Source organism: Sesamum indicum, linkage group LG12, assembly GCF_026168435.1.
Source record: "Sesamum indicum cultivar Baizhima isolate 11 linkage group LG12, ASM2616843v1, whole genome shotgun sequence".
In the NCBI taxonomy this organism is placed as follows: Eukaryota; Viridiplantae; Streptophyta; class Magnoliopsida; order Lamiales; family Pedaliaceae; genus Sesamum; species Sesamum indicum.
Genome location: NC_142668.1, coordinates 1,867,989 through 1,883,755, shown reverse-complemented (window position 1 = coordinate 1,883,755; position 15,767 = coordinate 1,867,989). Strand labels below are relative to the sequence as shown.

General features: G+C 31.8%; 1 long non-coding RNA gene across 1 annotated transcript; it reads left to right on the top strand.

Annotated features, from left to right (window-relative positions):
* The first annotated feature begins 4,337 nt into the window (after window positions 1–4,337).
* On the top strand, window positions 4,338–5,105 carry LOC148784612 (uncharacterized). Its single transcript, XR_016063266.1, has 3 exons — window positions 4,338–4,519; window positions 4,817–4,983; window positions 5,067–5,105. It is a non-coding gene; the product is annotated as an uncharacterized LOC148784612 (long non-coding RNA).
* Window positions 5,106–15,767: the final 10,662 nt, after the last annotated feature.

The following is a 15,767-nucleotide window of genomic DNA, read 5'->3' as shown; positions in this document are numbered from 1 at the left end:
TATATATATATTTCGTAACTTACAAAATCATAGATGGTTACGATTAATAGAATCAGCATATTCAAGTATCAGTTGACGACATAACAACTATATGCATGTACAAAGTGTTCATCCCTTAATTTGGTTTGATTGGCAATAGATTCCCTCTAATTAAGTTCTACTTCAGTGTATGTATTTACTGTACAGTATCTTTTTCGGCTTGTTGAATTCTTATATCAAGAAGTAATTTAAAACAAGCAGTAAATAAATATAATACTTAAATAAATCTGATCTTAAAACAAAAGGTATTGTAGTAATTTACGTCATCAAATTTATTAATTTGATTGAATTTGTAACAACTTATCACAATAACACTCAACTTTTAACAATTCTAGATTTAACACGTTGTTGTTTGGATTGGCATGTAATTCCCATCCAGAATGCATTAATATTTATCAGTATATTAAAGAAAAAAAAAAGACAAGAAGAGAAAGAGAGAGTTTTAAGATGGAGAAGAAAGAATCTTTCCCACAAATTGAACAGTGTGACATCCCTCCCCCCACCCCCCACCCCACACACACACACACACACACACCAAGAGAGAGTGAGATATACAAAAAGTATTACGATTGAGAAAAAAGATTTTTTTTCACAAATAGAATCTCATATAAAAAAAATTAGGTAAGCCAATTTTGAACTTTTTTTTGTCAGAAAGCTTTATTTCAAATTCAAAGGGAAAGCCAAAAGAATTGTCTTTCCACTTTCAAGATTGAGCAATTTTAGTTTTAAGTCAGGTACTTCTTATAAAATTTATATTTAAAATAAAAGATCTAAACAAATGAAGAAGAGTGAAGATCACACACATGTATATATTTTTTTTGAAGAAATAAAAAAGAAACAAAGAAAGATCTACTGTACCTGTTGGACTCTTGGAGGCACCTGTGATGGTGGTGGGGGTTCCGAAAAATTAAAATTCAACGGCTCGGGAAAGAGCACACCATTAACTCTCCAACATCCTTAGAAGTTATCTCTCTCAAGTATTGTCTACAAGGTGAAAAATTAACATTGGTTAGAGCTTATACAACGCTATAACATAAAATTGAAAGTTGAATTTAGTTGAATCATTGAGAAGATCTACATTGCTTTTTTCGTTTGATCCGTGCTCCATCTTTTCTCCTTTGCAGAAAGAGTTTTTTGGAGGATGTGTGTAATTCGGAGAGAGAGAGAGGGAGAGAGAGAGAGAGAGTTCTTTGGAGGATGTGTGTGTGTGTGCGAGAGAGAGAGAGAGAGAGAGAGAGTAGAGAATGCAAGAGACAACAACAAGAGGGTGAATAAGCAACTGATGTGTAATAAATTATATATGCGTGTGTATTGTGTGTGAGTGTTTTTGTGTAAATTTAAAAGGAGCGAATGTAATACAGACAATTCTCACAATTTTATTTAATGATATCTACACTCACTTATATAAGATATTTTCATAACAAAGCGTCAGGATGATGTCACGTTAATACATCATATAGACGTAGCACTGTCATTACTGTTTATTATCAAACACCAAAGGTAGGCAAATATTTCTTAAATATAATTTCTTACAGATCCTTGAATAGATGACTAGAGTGAAATTGCTAATTTACAAAATATTTAAAGCCTAAAAATAAAAAGAAAAATCAACAACAACAAATATGCACGATTTATAGGAAATATAAATATATTTATGACACATGAAATTATGTCCAAAGTCAACACATTTGTAATGTTGCAATAATTTGAATAACATAATTTAACTAAATCGCAAAAAAATTATTTTTATATAAAAAAAGGGTCTACCATATAATTTTACTGACCAAAGCTACTCAGTAACCATATATAATTAATTTACCCAATAAATAGTAAGTAGAGTAAATCATATATATCATAAAATGACTTTTCCATAATACCTGCAAATGTGTAGGCAATTTAAGAGATTTTTAGTAAGGTCTAATATTGAGATTATTAATGACACATAATTGAAATTAAATTTTAAGTATGTAGACGGTATTTTCTATTTTCTATTTCTGCTATTATGCTGTGAATTCTAAATTAACTGTGATACTCTTGCTAGTTCAATAGAAAGTACAAAATTTTATGTGTCATTATTCGAATATTAGTAATTAAATAAAATTCAACTTAAAGTAAAAAGTAGTTATCGATTATTTTTTGTAACCAAACGCGGCTACAATTTAGTCGCATATAGAAATAAATAAATGTAGTAATTATTAAAAGTATATAGATAATTAATTGTCCATACAATCATAGATAATTAATATGCATTTTTGTTATGTACGGGACCTTCAGTACGGAAATATATTTGTACTGTGTACGGATATATAATTTATATTATGTACGAATGTATATAATTAACTCATGACTAGGTATAAGATATTTATAATATCTGCATTAGAATGTGGAGAAATTAAATAAAGAAAGATTTTTCTTGAGTCATAGTATATATATAAAATTTCCAAAACACAACATGCGAACCATAAATTTAAATTTTTAAATAAATTCACAATTATCGGATAATAAAATAGCAAATTTTTAAATTAAATAAAATCCTATTGCTGAGACCTAAGTTCCACCATTTGATGTAATCTTTTTTGCAAGTTGCATAAATCATTTTGGCGCCTAAATCAACTTTCTAAATATAATATATTGAAATGGATGGCCAGATTAGATGTTTTTTTATTATATCCTCTATATGTACACAAACATTTTATACATAATAATAAATAAATGTAAAATAAAAATTTACTATCTAGAATAAGTATAATAATATATGTTATATATACACACATATAGAGAGAGACACATATAGAGAGAGACAGCCCACTGCTGCGGAATACCGAAGAAATCAAAGCCGTAATTTATCACTAATGAGATCTAGACCGTCAAATATATTGAATGAGATTAACGGTTTTTAGATTTACAAAATAGTTAAATAATAAAATAGAACTAGGGTGTATTGCACACTTAAATATGTGTGTAGGTGATGAAAAAACTGTATTAGAAAGAGAAAAGAGTTATCTATAAAAGAACAAAAATAAAAGTGTGGAGACAGAAAGAGTTTAAACGATCCTAAAAAAGTATTTATTTTGGTATTTTATTTAATAAAAGTTGTTTTTAAATCTTTGTAAGTTTTCCCTTATTTTCAAAATTGTGAAAGAAAGGGGGAAAAAACACTTTTTATTTATAACTGCTTTGATTTTTTTTAATGAATAAACTTTATTTTGATCAATATTATGTTCATTATAATAATTTGAATTAAAATTTATCATTTTCTATTATTCTTCAAATTTGCACATTTAAAGTTTACATAAACTCTTCATAATTACTTGACACTATTAAACTTCATATTCATAATGTTAACATTCTAAGTTTTTCTTTTATTGTATTAGTTGATATTATTTTTATACTATTCACACACATTTCGAGTCTAAATTGATTACAAGACAAGAAATAATATGGATCAAATCAGATTTATTATTTTGTGATTTACAATCTCTGAATTCAAGTAGCCCCCTGATTCTTCTTTAAGAATGTCTTGAATCGGGGATGTGATGTAATCTCTCTCATATTTTTAGAAGGCTATCGCATGCTACCTTGAAATATTGTATCAAGGCCTTGTGGTTGTAGAGTTTCGTCGTGGCAGAAAGCATTTGGACTTGCACTTGCTTTGGATTTGCTACGTGTGTGTGTGTGTATGTGTGGCATGACTTGTGAGAGGTGAACATCCCTTTTCATAGGCGTGAGTAGAGGTTTAGACAGCTTGAACTCATTTCCTTGGACTTGTACATTATGGGTTTCAACATGAGTTAATTTCCTAATGGGCGGCATTTGAATATGCATCTGGCCCAACTTAGCCAATACAAAATAAAAGAAATAACTTTATGTCACTACAAGAGAGCAGGCTATCAGAGACGGAAATCAAAGACGGAAACATATCCGTGAAAAAATTTAACCTTTCAAAGACGGATTTAACGATGAAAAACGTTTCCGTCTTAAAATTATAAAATAAATCTTTATATTGACTGAATTTTTCACGAATAGGAATTTTTGGGAAAAAATTAAAAATATAAAAGTATTTCGTCTTTGATACCGTCTTTGACTTGATAATAAACAAAAAAATTAAGATGGAATATTTCCGTCTTAGATTCTCAAAATCTAAGACGGAATAAGATGGATTCAAAATTTTTTTTTTTTTATTTCCGTCTTTGATTCTGTCGTTATTTCCATCTTTATTTCATATTTTTTATAAAAAGAAAAATTAAAAATAAATTTTGTATTCTTTTTGGTTTTTTTATAGATATTATTTTTTAAAAATTATTATTGTCAGTAAAAATAAAATTAAACCTCAAAATCCACAATTTCAATTGCAAGTTACCCCTGTAGTCACGTAGAAGTTGTTCTTCCTTTCTCGCTGTGCTGCCGTCAACAACTCGCCGGTCTATTGCGCAGCTATTTGTGGGTGGCCGGTGGAGGAAAGAACAATTCGAACAAAAATGTTAGTTTTTCTTTTACTTAGTTATCGCTTTCAATCTCCTATTTATTTTTTATTTTCCCTTATTTTTTACCTTCTTGATTAGCTTAATGTTGAAATAGATTTCTGTATGTATTCATATAAGTTGATGATTGAGTGGCAACTTGAAATTAGAGAAAATATTTGAGTGTTTGCTACTTGTTTGATAAATTGCTTGAAAGAGATTGTTGTATGTTTTCTTCATGTACTGAATACTTGCCTGCCTTAATATGTTTGGCTCATGATGGAGTTGCTTTTATGCTATTTACCACTTTTTCACAGATGATTTCTATCCGATGGTGAAGCTGAAGCTGAAGCTGGTGGCTAGAAGGGCGGAGAAGCAGATCCCAACGGAGCCGCACTGGGCATTTTGTTACTCTATGCTTCATAAAGTTTCTAGAAGCTTCGTTCTCGTCATTCAGCAGCTAGATACCGATTTTCGTGACGCTGTGAGTAATTTTCTTTCTTTGTCTAATTTTATTTGTTACTCTGTTTCTAATTTCGTAATTACTTTCGCGCTCTCGTGTTGCAGATTTTATGTTTCAAGGTTAGGTTATTTTTTTTCTAGCAATTGCATGATGTAGTTGAATAGTTCTAGCATGCGTGTTAAAAAACAGGCAAAGCCATTCAAGAACAAGAAATCAGTCAAAGTGTAAACAAAGAAGAATCAGCAATTTGTAGCAGGAAGAAGGATTCATTATTGAAATCAAAAAAAATATATCGAACAGAGTCTCAGCACATCTCTTTAAATAGAGAGTGAAAAATGAGAGAGAAAGACAAAACTAAACTGCTGTACTAAAAGAAACGCTAAGGAGCAAAAGAAAGAAAAGAAAAACGTTTTTCTCAAAAGACGACTACAAGCTCTAACACTACAATTCCAACATCCCCCCCTCAAACTGGAGGTGATGGCAAAGACATTAGCTTCAGTTTGGACTTCATGACTTGAAAAGCTGGCGCAGGCAAAGACTTAGTGAATATGTCAGCAACTTGATCAGTTGCTTTAACATGTGTGGGCAATACCAGTCCTTGTTTGAATTTCTCCCTCACAATGTGGCAATCTATATCGAGATGTTTCGTTGTTTCGTGGAAGACAGGATTGGCTGTAATATGTATAGCTGCTTTGTTATCGCAAAATAAAGGAATTGGCAGTCCTACTTCAATCTCGAACTCTCGTAACAGGGAAGTGATCCAAACTAGCTCACAAACAGTAGACGCAAGGCTGCGATATTCAGCTTCGGTTGTGGATCTGGAAACAGTCACTTGTTTCTTCGTTTTCCACGAAATTGGAGTTTCTCCCAAAAACACACAAAAACCAGTCAGCGATTTTCTGGTTTGTAGGCACCCTCCCCAATCTGCATCAGAAAAGGCTATTAGATTTAATTTATTCTGAAGTGGAAAGAACAAACCTGTGTCTGCACAACCCCTTAAGTATTTCACCAAATGTACAGCTGCTTCTCAGTGAATTTGGCAAGGTGTCTGCAAATATTGGCTTAGTTGCTGCACACTATATGATAGGTCTGGCCTAGTAAGATTCAAATACAATAATCTCCCAACCAGCCTACGATATCCAGATGGGTCAGGCAATGGATCACTGTCCTGTGAGCTAAGTTTAACACCAACGGGGAGAGGTGTGTTCTTGATCTTTGACTGCATTAAACCCATATCTTTTACAATGTCAGTAACATATTTGTGCTGTGTAGCTAATAAACCTTGTGAGGAGTTAGTAAACTCAATGCCAAGGAAATATTTGGCCGTTCCTAAATCTTTGATAGTGAACATATCGTCCAAGTACTTCTTGACATTCATCAAATCTGTATCAGTAGGTGCAGTTAATAGTATATCATCAACATATACTAATAACACAATGTAACCGTGCTTCAAAGGTTTCTTGAATAAGCAATAATCATATTTAGATTGTCTAAAGCCATAAGCTTTCATTCTTTCTGTGAATTTGGTGTTCCATTCCCTTGACGCCTGTTTCAAACCATAGAGAGACTTCTTCAATTTGCACACAAAACCAGGTTCAACCACTAATCCTTCGGGAGGATCCATGTATATGTTTTCTTTCAGAGAGCCATGCAGGAAAGCGTTATTAACATCCAAATGATGTATAGGCCACCCTTTTGTCACTGCAGTAGCTAAGAATATCCTCATGGTTACAGGTTTTACCACAGGTGCAAAACAATCGGTATAATCCTCTCCTTTCACTTGACTATATCCCTTAGCAACAAGCCTAGCTTTGTGTCTCTCTCAGTCCCATCAGGTCTTACCTTTGTTTTGTAAATCCACCTACACCCTATAGTTCTTTGCCCTTCAGTAGCCTTAACCAAATCCCAAGTACCATTAGCTTCAAGTGCATTGATCTCTGCCTTCATGGCTTCCCTCCATTCCATGATGTGTTGAGCTTCCTTATATGTTTTTGGTTCCTGTAAGGCAGACGAACAATCCAAAGAACACCTATCTCTAGGTGCTACAGAGTTAATGTGAATAGGTTCAGATTCAGTAATGGATGAAGTGCACACAAAATCATTAAGCCAAGAAGGCTTTGATGTAATCCGGGTGGATTTTCTTACCTGTGGCTCTTGTAATGTAGAAGTTTTGGTTTCAGTAGTGACATCAGTTTCAATGTCATTTTCTTTGAAAATATCATCTTGTATAGCGACAATGGGTAGAGGACATGACATATCAGTGCATTTCATGGATTCAAAAGGAAATACATTTTCATAAAAGCTAACATCTCTACTAATAAGAATAGTCTCAGTTTCTAGGTTGTAGACTTTGTATCCCTTCTGTCTGTATGCATAGCCTAAGAACACACATTTATAACTCCTGGAATCAAACTTGGTTTTATTGGGAAGATTGTTAGAGGCATAGCACAAACAACCAAAAGTTTTTAGATGAGCATATGTGGCAGGTTTGTTGTACAAAAGTTCAAAGGGTGTTTTCCATTTCAATGTAATAGTAAGTAGTCTGTTTATTAAATAGGCTGCAGTAAGAAGTGCCTCTGTCCAAAACTTTAAAGGCATCTTTGCTTGGAAAAGCAAGGCTCTAGCAATTTGGAGTAAATGTTGATGTTTTCTTTCCACCACTCCATTTTTTTGTGGTGTATATACACAAGTTTTTTCATGAATGATTCCCAATTGATGAAATAATTCTTGGCAAGCCTGATTAGTGAATTCTGTACCATTGTCCGTTCTAATTCTTTTAATCCGTTTATTAAACTGAGTTTGGATTAAAGAACAAAACATTTTTAGCTTAGAAACAACTTGATCCTTGTAAGTCATCAAAAATATCCAGGTGGCTCTACTAAAATCATCAACAATGGTAAGCATGAACTGAGAATTTGATATAGAATATTCTCTATAAGGTCCCCATACATCTACGTGTAACATATTCAAAAGTTTTTAGAGTATTAGAGTAACTAGAATGAAATGGTAATCTATGTTGTTTTGCCAATGGGCATACATCACATATGTTCAATGTAACATTTGAATTTTTGAAGAGAACAGTATGCTTCAGGACATCAACACTGGTATGTCCTAATCTCTTATGCCATAGATCCACATCAGATGCAAGAGCCTTCATACAATGTAAATCATGTATCTGTTTTGTCTCATTAAGTTCTGTAATGTGGCTGCAGGTCCCTCTATTTAGCATGTATAGTCTTCCAACTAAGTTACCTACAGCCAAAATCTTCATGGTCACATGGTCCTGCAAAAGACATTTATTATTGGTAAAGGTTATCCTAAGAGAGTTATCATAGCATGCCTTACTCACAGACAACAAGTTATGTTTGAAAGTAGGTACATAAAGCACCTCATTAAGGATGATTTCTTTAGTTAATTGTATTTTACCTGTCCAGTTTACTTTCTTCACAGTCCCATCAGGCAATTTAACATGTATAGGTGAGTTAAGGGCCTTTGGATCAGATAATAGTCTCAATTCACAGCACATATGAGTGGATGCGCCACTATCTATTATCCATTGGTTAATAGAAGATGCAGTGGTATTGAATAAAGCAAGTGTATTACCTGTGAAATCTTGGTATTCTATCATATTGGCAGCAGGTTCTGGCATGTATCTCTGCTCATTCATAGCTCGTTTGACCTCCATTTTGATTAAGTCTGAAATTTCAAGATTAGAGTCATACTTCTGCAATCTCTCTTCTGCACTTGCATTGAATACCCTGTTGGAAGACCCTTTTTCAATTTTCTTTTGATCAAGAAGGGTCTTATACCATTCAGGAAAGCCTGTCCATTTGAAGCACGAACTCCTAGTGTGTCCACTCCTCTTGCAATAATCACAATATTGTGACTTCTTGTCAAGTCCTCCCTTTCCCTTTTCTCTGTTCTGATTTGCAAACTGCCTTCTTCCTTCAGAAATTCTTGCATTCATGGCTCCATCTTCAGGTGCAGCAATGTGAACTTGTCTTTGTTTTTCAATACGTAACAGCATTGAATATGCTTTGCCAATAGTTGGTAGAGGTTCCATGAGTAAAATCTGACTTCTAATATGGTCATAAGTATCTTCGAGTCCCATAAAAAATTGTATAAGTTGTCTTGACGATTCTTGGCTTGCCAACAACTTGCTGGCATCACACGAACAGTTTGGCAGCGGGTCCAAGTGAGCGAGTTCATCCCACAGTTTTTTTAGTTTAGTGAAGTAGGCCGAAATTGTCATGTCTCCTTGTGAAAGAGATGAAATCCTCCTTTGAATATCGTACAACATGGGCCCATTACTATCTCCAAATCTTGCTTCAAGTTGTTCCCAGAGATCTTGAGCAGAAGATGTATACATGAAGGCTTCAGAGATTTCTTTACTTATTGAATTTAAGAGCCAAGATGCAACCATACAGTCTACTGTTTTCCATTGATCCATTTCTTCCTTGTTTTCTTGAGGTTTAGTGTACGAACCATCAACGAATCCAATCTTTTGTTTCGCCCCCAAAGCCAATTTGATTGCCCTGCTCCACGTCAAGAAATTGTTTCCATCTAGTGGCGCAGAAACCAGACTCATGCCTGGTGTTCGCCTCCATGAAGTTTGAGTTTTTCTGGCCACACGATTATCTTCTTGTCTTCACGGGAAGGTTCACTTCCATGGCTATTTTTTCCAGACATGCTTCGTTTTTCAAGATTCAACAAGAAGAATCAAGAAACAGGTTAAAGAAAATCGCTGGTAAGTAATGTCCGAATGAAAGGGAAAAAGACGGAATTTACACAAATAAAGTGTAGAAGATGAAGCCACTAATCCGTGGCTCTGATGCCATGTTGAAAAACAGGCAAAGCCATTCAAGAACAAGAAATCAGTCAAAGTGTAAACAAAGAAGAATCAGCAATTTGTAGCAGGAAGAAGGATTCATTATTGAAATAAAAAAAAATATATCGAACAGAGTCTCAGCACATCTCTTTAAATAGAGAGTGAAAAATGAGAGAGAAAGACAAAACTAAACTGCTATACTAAAAGAAACGCTAAGGAGCAAAAGAAAGAAAAGAAAAACGTTTTTCTCAAAAGACGACTACAAGCTCTAACACTACAATTCCAACAATGCGATAAAACTGACATAATTTTTTGGTATTAAGGATTGAAGTTTATAGTGTCAGAATTAGAATTAGAACACTTGATTGAAAATTGGAAATGATTTTTAATCAATTCTAATTAATGAGTCAAATTCTATGGATCCATAGAATATCAGTAAACCTGAGAATATACATGTATATTCTGAATTTATACATAAGGACACATATGACCCAGATTCAGTATGGGCTCATGAATTTATTCTCTTGAAAATATGAAAAATTCAGATTTAGTATGTACTTTTATTTTGAAATACAATTATTCGTCAATTTATTTGAACTTTAACTGATTATTTATCCCAAAATATTTCGACGTCAACATATAGTATAAAAAATACGAATTAAGTTGTTGTTAGAATTAAATATGCCTATTCGTCCGTGAAAGTGTTATTTAATACAATGTTGACTTTTTCTATTAGAATTTGATATTGTAATAGTAAAATAATAATTATCTATTCATAATTAAATATGAAATGTATTAATTGAAATAATGTTTTGAGGATAAATTTAATTTGCACACTTGAATTATGCAATGAGTATTAAACAATACCAACCCCCCTCCCTCGTTGATTCTTGAATTGGTGGTTGAATACCATAATTGCCCTTGAAGTCAAATGTTGGAATTTATAATAATGATATTACAATATAGATACATAGTGGATAAATTTTAGTTTGAAGTCGCGTTTTGTTGTAAAGTAATAGCCAAAATGCGGTTTCAATTCAGAGTTGGGGAAAAAAGTGCTTGGTAAAGTTGGTGATGGTGGAGGGTTCATTTCTCCTTGAAAAAAGAGCAACTTCTCTAACAGTTTTTACTTTAGGTTTAATTTTCAATTTAATTAATTTCACATAAATACTCAACCTTAAACAAATTTCTAAAATTGAGATTTTATTATTTGAATGGGCATGTAACTCCCCTTTAGATTGAGAGTGAGAGTGATAGTGCAAAAAATGGTGGAGGGTGTCATGAGTTTCTCATATTTATTCCTCATTTCGGTGAAACTTGATTTCACTTAGCTTTGGGGCGCTTCATTTTGTGCCTCACAGAAACCTTGATCATTATTTAGATTTGGTGCGTTCTCTTATGCGCCTGAAGGAATCTTTATTTTCATTTAGATTTGGAGCGTTTCATTTTGCACCTCAAGCTAGCTTTGATCTTTATTTAGCTACAGGCCTTTTTTTATGTGCCTGAAGGAATCTTGATTTTTATTTAGCTTTGGGCATTTTTTTATGTGCCTAAAGGAATCTTGATTTTTATTTAGCTTCGGGGCGTTTCATTATATGCTTCAAGAAAGCCTGATTATCATATATATTTGAGGTGTTCTATTATGCGTCTCAAAAAAGCTTGAATGTCATTTGAGGTTATTGCGCCCTATTTGAGGGCGTGTTGTTGTGATTAGCATGTATTTATTTATTTATTTGCATTTACTTTAAGCTGTCATATTATTATGCATAAATAAATGCATATTAGCCCAATTGTTCATAATATTACGGTAATGGCGCCAAATGTTGCAGTTCTATCTTTTGGAAATTTAATTGAAGAAATACATAAAAAAAACGGGAGTCGGCACCGCACACAAGGGAAAGAGCCAGGCTAATCTCTTTGCCATCTCTCCCTTGAAATAAAAATGTACATTATTTTTATGATTAATTATATTTTGTCATCTGAACTATGATTGTTTTTTATACTTTGGCATCTAAAATTTTTTTTGTGTCAACATGTCATCTCAACTTCCAAATCCTCAAATCCAAAGTCAAGACTATAGCCATAATTTGGGATTATAGGTGTAAGTTCTTACATTAACGTTATAGAAATTCAAACCAAGTAAAAGGCGAATCTACAAGAAGATTTTACCTTTGAGTTTGTTGAATACATTCTTGAAGAGAATAATCAGAGGATTAGAAAGAGATCATATCTAGTTTTACTTATCAAATATATATTTCTATTTGTAATAATTTATTAGTATTTTGATTTTCAAACACAACAAAATCAACATCCGGTATCATCTTGAGTTTGAAGTTCTCGCAATATAATTACAGAGCTATTAGACCTTGACTAAAATGGCATTTGCGTTAATATAAATTTCTTATAAAATAAATTATAATTATGGAGAGTATATTACAATCAGTTGTGAGACAACATTTGCGAACACAAAATTTTGCATTACACCCCCAACCTACCATAGGGGTCTAAGAGTAATTAATCATCTTTAACTGTTTATTACTTATTTTTGTTTTTACTTCTATGAAAATAGTTCTTGGGGTTAATTTATAATTTTTTTATTAAATTTATATGAATTCCAAATTTATTTTGTATATATATATATATATATTTTCAAAGAAAAATGAAATTATCATTTCATGAAAATGAGAATCAGCATACCTGAAGTCTCGAATATCAAGCGTAAGATCAGTTGAGCACTACCCACAAAGACAACAACATCACAGACCACAAAGAACCCATTACAAAAAGGGCAACTGAGCATTGACATAATTCTATTACAATCAAAGACACACTTCCATTGGCAAGTAAATATGTTTCTTGGAACACAAATAATTAGAACTTTTATTTATTGGTAGATAGATCCATAAGAACAAATATATACATCTAAATCAAATAGATAATAGTTTAAGAACAAAATATTTATGACATCCAACTTTGATATCGTATAAATATTTTATAAGTATACGAATATTCTTTGAAAATAAATAAATTTCTCCCTAAATATTTATATCGTGAATGATGGATTATATAATGCAGTATGGCCGAGAGAAGATCATAATGATTATAACTTTATCTTGAGATATATAACTAGTTGCATGATGAAAGCAAACGGTTGGCTACTCTTATTATCAACTACAATAAGATCAAAAACAAAACAAATCTAATATACCAGTATTTCCACACTCTTTATAACCATATATATGTCGTTGTGTCTACTTGACAAAGAGAAACGCATAGTTAAATTAACTTAGGTACTTTTTGTATCTACATAACTAAGAGACTCCCATAGTTATATTAACTAATGTATATTTTATATCTACTTAATTAAGATACACGTAGTTAAGAGACATGTTAAGTTTTATTAACTAATATATCTTCTGTATTTACTTAAGTAAGGAACACTTAGTTGTATTAAAAAACATATCTTTTATTTCTATTGGACCATGTGTAATTGTATTAAATAAGGTAGTTGTTGCATCTACTTAACTAAGAAATTTGTACGGTATATTAACTAATGTACTTTTTTATATCTACTTAACTAAGAGACACATTTATACTAATTAGCGTACCTTTTCAGTTTTGGTGGTTGTCATGCATCCTCTAATCTCAATAGTCCATGTCCCCTCCAGTCTCTCTTTCATTGACATAGATACTTATTTTCTATCTCAAGATAGACTTCTTCCATAACTGGGAGTATCACGGTTTCCCAAGTTGGATTTCTTTGGCTTCCATCTTTCTTCTATTCAAACTTCTATATGGTAATATAACATAGTATGTTGTCTTACCAGTTCCAATCTTTGATACAAGAAAAAAAGAATATACATAAGAGGGTCATCCTAATTTTTCATACATCTCAAGTTTGATTGTCTTGTGTAGTTCCTTTTTTTTGTAGCAAAAATTTTAGAAGATGAAATCTTTTGCTTTTCCACTTTCAAATTAATTGTTCAATATAAGTGAAAGGTCCTATTTTCTTATTATAATTGCTTCTTTCAAGATTTACTTATAATGGATATAAACGAAGTGTGACTTCATAAAAAAGAACTAAAACAACCTCTAACATCTCTAAAATATATTCCGATAGTTTCTTGTATCTTAAAAGTCAAAGTAAAATTACTTTGGATTCCACAATCCTAGACACAATTTTGCTTCCTCCTGCAAGATTGAATTTTAATTATTAGGTGATAAGTGGACCAATAAATACCTAATAAAAGGGTGAGAATTATTGATTTGTAATCCATGTGACTAGAATTTTTTCTTTATGGGTATTATACGAGAGGTTATATACAACGGGAAAAATATTCGCTTAGTTCACTAACTTTGCATGTTGTTACTTTTGCTCCATTAAGTTTTCACAATTTAAATTTAGTCCACTAACTTTCAAAATTGCTTAAATTAAGTCCACAAATGGAATTTTGGATAATTTTACCCGTGCACAACTTTAAAAGAACATTTTTAGTCCATTTGTACTCGATTTACATCTTATCACCCATGCTCGCCAATAATGGTATCGGAGCCTAGATTTATTGAAAAAATATTTATGTATATTGCATTAAGATATTTTTACCCACTAATAGAGGAGACTGTTTAAGAGAATGGAACCTAACAAAAGTTCGCTTACAATGACAATAGGAAATATTTACAGATTTTGGAAATACAAAGAAGGGAATTTCTTATGAAAATTCTTAGAAAATATGACAGCAATCATATAGGATGGAAACGAGTCTTCTCATGCCAGAAGAACAAGAATGGATAAGGAATTTTCAAATCCTCCAGATACTATAAGGGAATGCAGTAAAGTGCTTACACTGTAGTGAAGTTCATGGTAGAATACTATGTTAAAGGTTTTATCTTTTAGGACTTTATCATTTTTTTTTGGCTTGTAAGGATAATGGTTCAATTCATTTTGTATATTCATGGCTAGATTTTGTATGAAGTTTTGGTTGATTTTTGTAATAGTTGTTCTAAAGTGAAAACGAGTCCTAAGATTTGCATTCGTACGTGAAGTGCGTAGTATTTCAACTTATCTACAAAATTAATTTATTGTGCTTGTTTAAGGTAATTTTTTTCAGGCCAAGCAAGCTAACAGATAATAGAATGAAGGACCAAATAAAAGATTTTTTTCATGCTGCAGCACAATGTAAACACCACTTATAGAGGGTTGTCATTTTTTGCACCAACTTTTACCTTCAAAAAGGCCAAAAAAGTCTATTTCACATGTAACAACTGGAGTAAATAGATTGTCCATTCTTCCATTTAAACATGAGGTTAAATGGGATTTGGGACTAAGTTGAAAACTTTCCTTTATGAAATGGGATCAAAGAGGAAATCACGTAAAGCATGGGACAAAAAGTAAAAGGTCCCTTCTTTATGGGACCAAAAAGATAATTTATCCCAAAAAATATTACATAAGTTTTTAATTTTAACCCCATTTAATATTTTTATATTATAATTTTACACTTATAAGAAAAAAATATAATAATGTTAATCACATGCCATATATATATTGTATTTGTCACATTATAAGTACAAAAAATATATATGTTAAACAAAGGGTAAAATTAAAATTTCATTTAATTCTTTTGGGTAAATCAGTTTTTTTTGTTCAAGTCCTAAAGAAAAAGGGTAGGTGTTAAATGAAGAATTTTCAGAGGGGTGTACTTGTAATTTTTAGAACTTTTTTGAAGAAAAGTATAATTTAATATTTCTAGAGGGGGTCTAAATGTAATTAATTTTTTTTAACTTTTAATTGGTTGTTTATTTTTAGTTATAAAAAACTTAATTTTTGTGGTTAATTTGTAAGCTTTTTATTAAATTTATTCGAATACTAAATTTATATCATATATCTTTTTTTTCTAAGGAAAATAAAATTATCATTTTATGAAAAAGAGAATCAACAACGTCAAAGACCATAAAGAACCCACTACAGGAAAAAAATAAA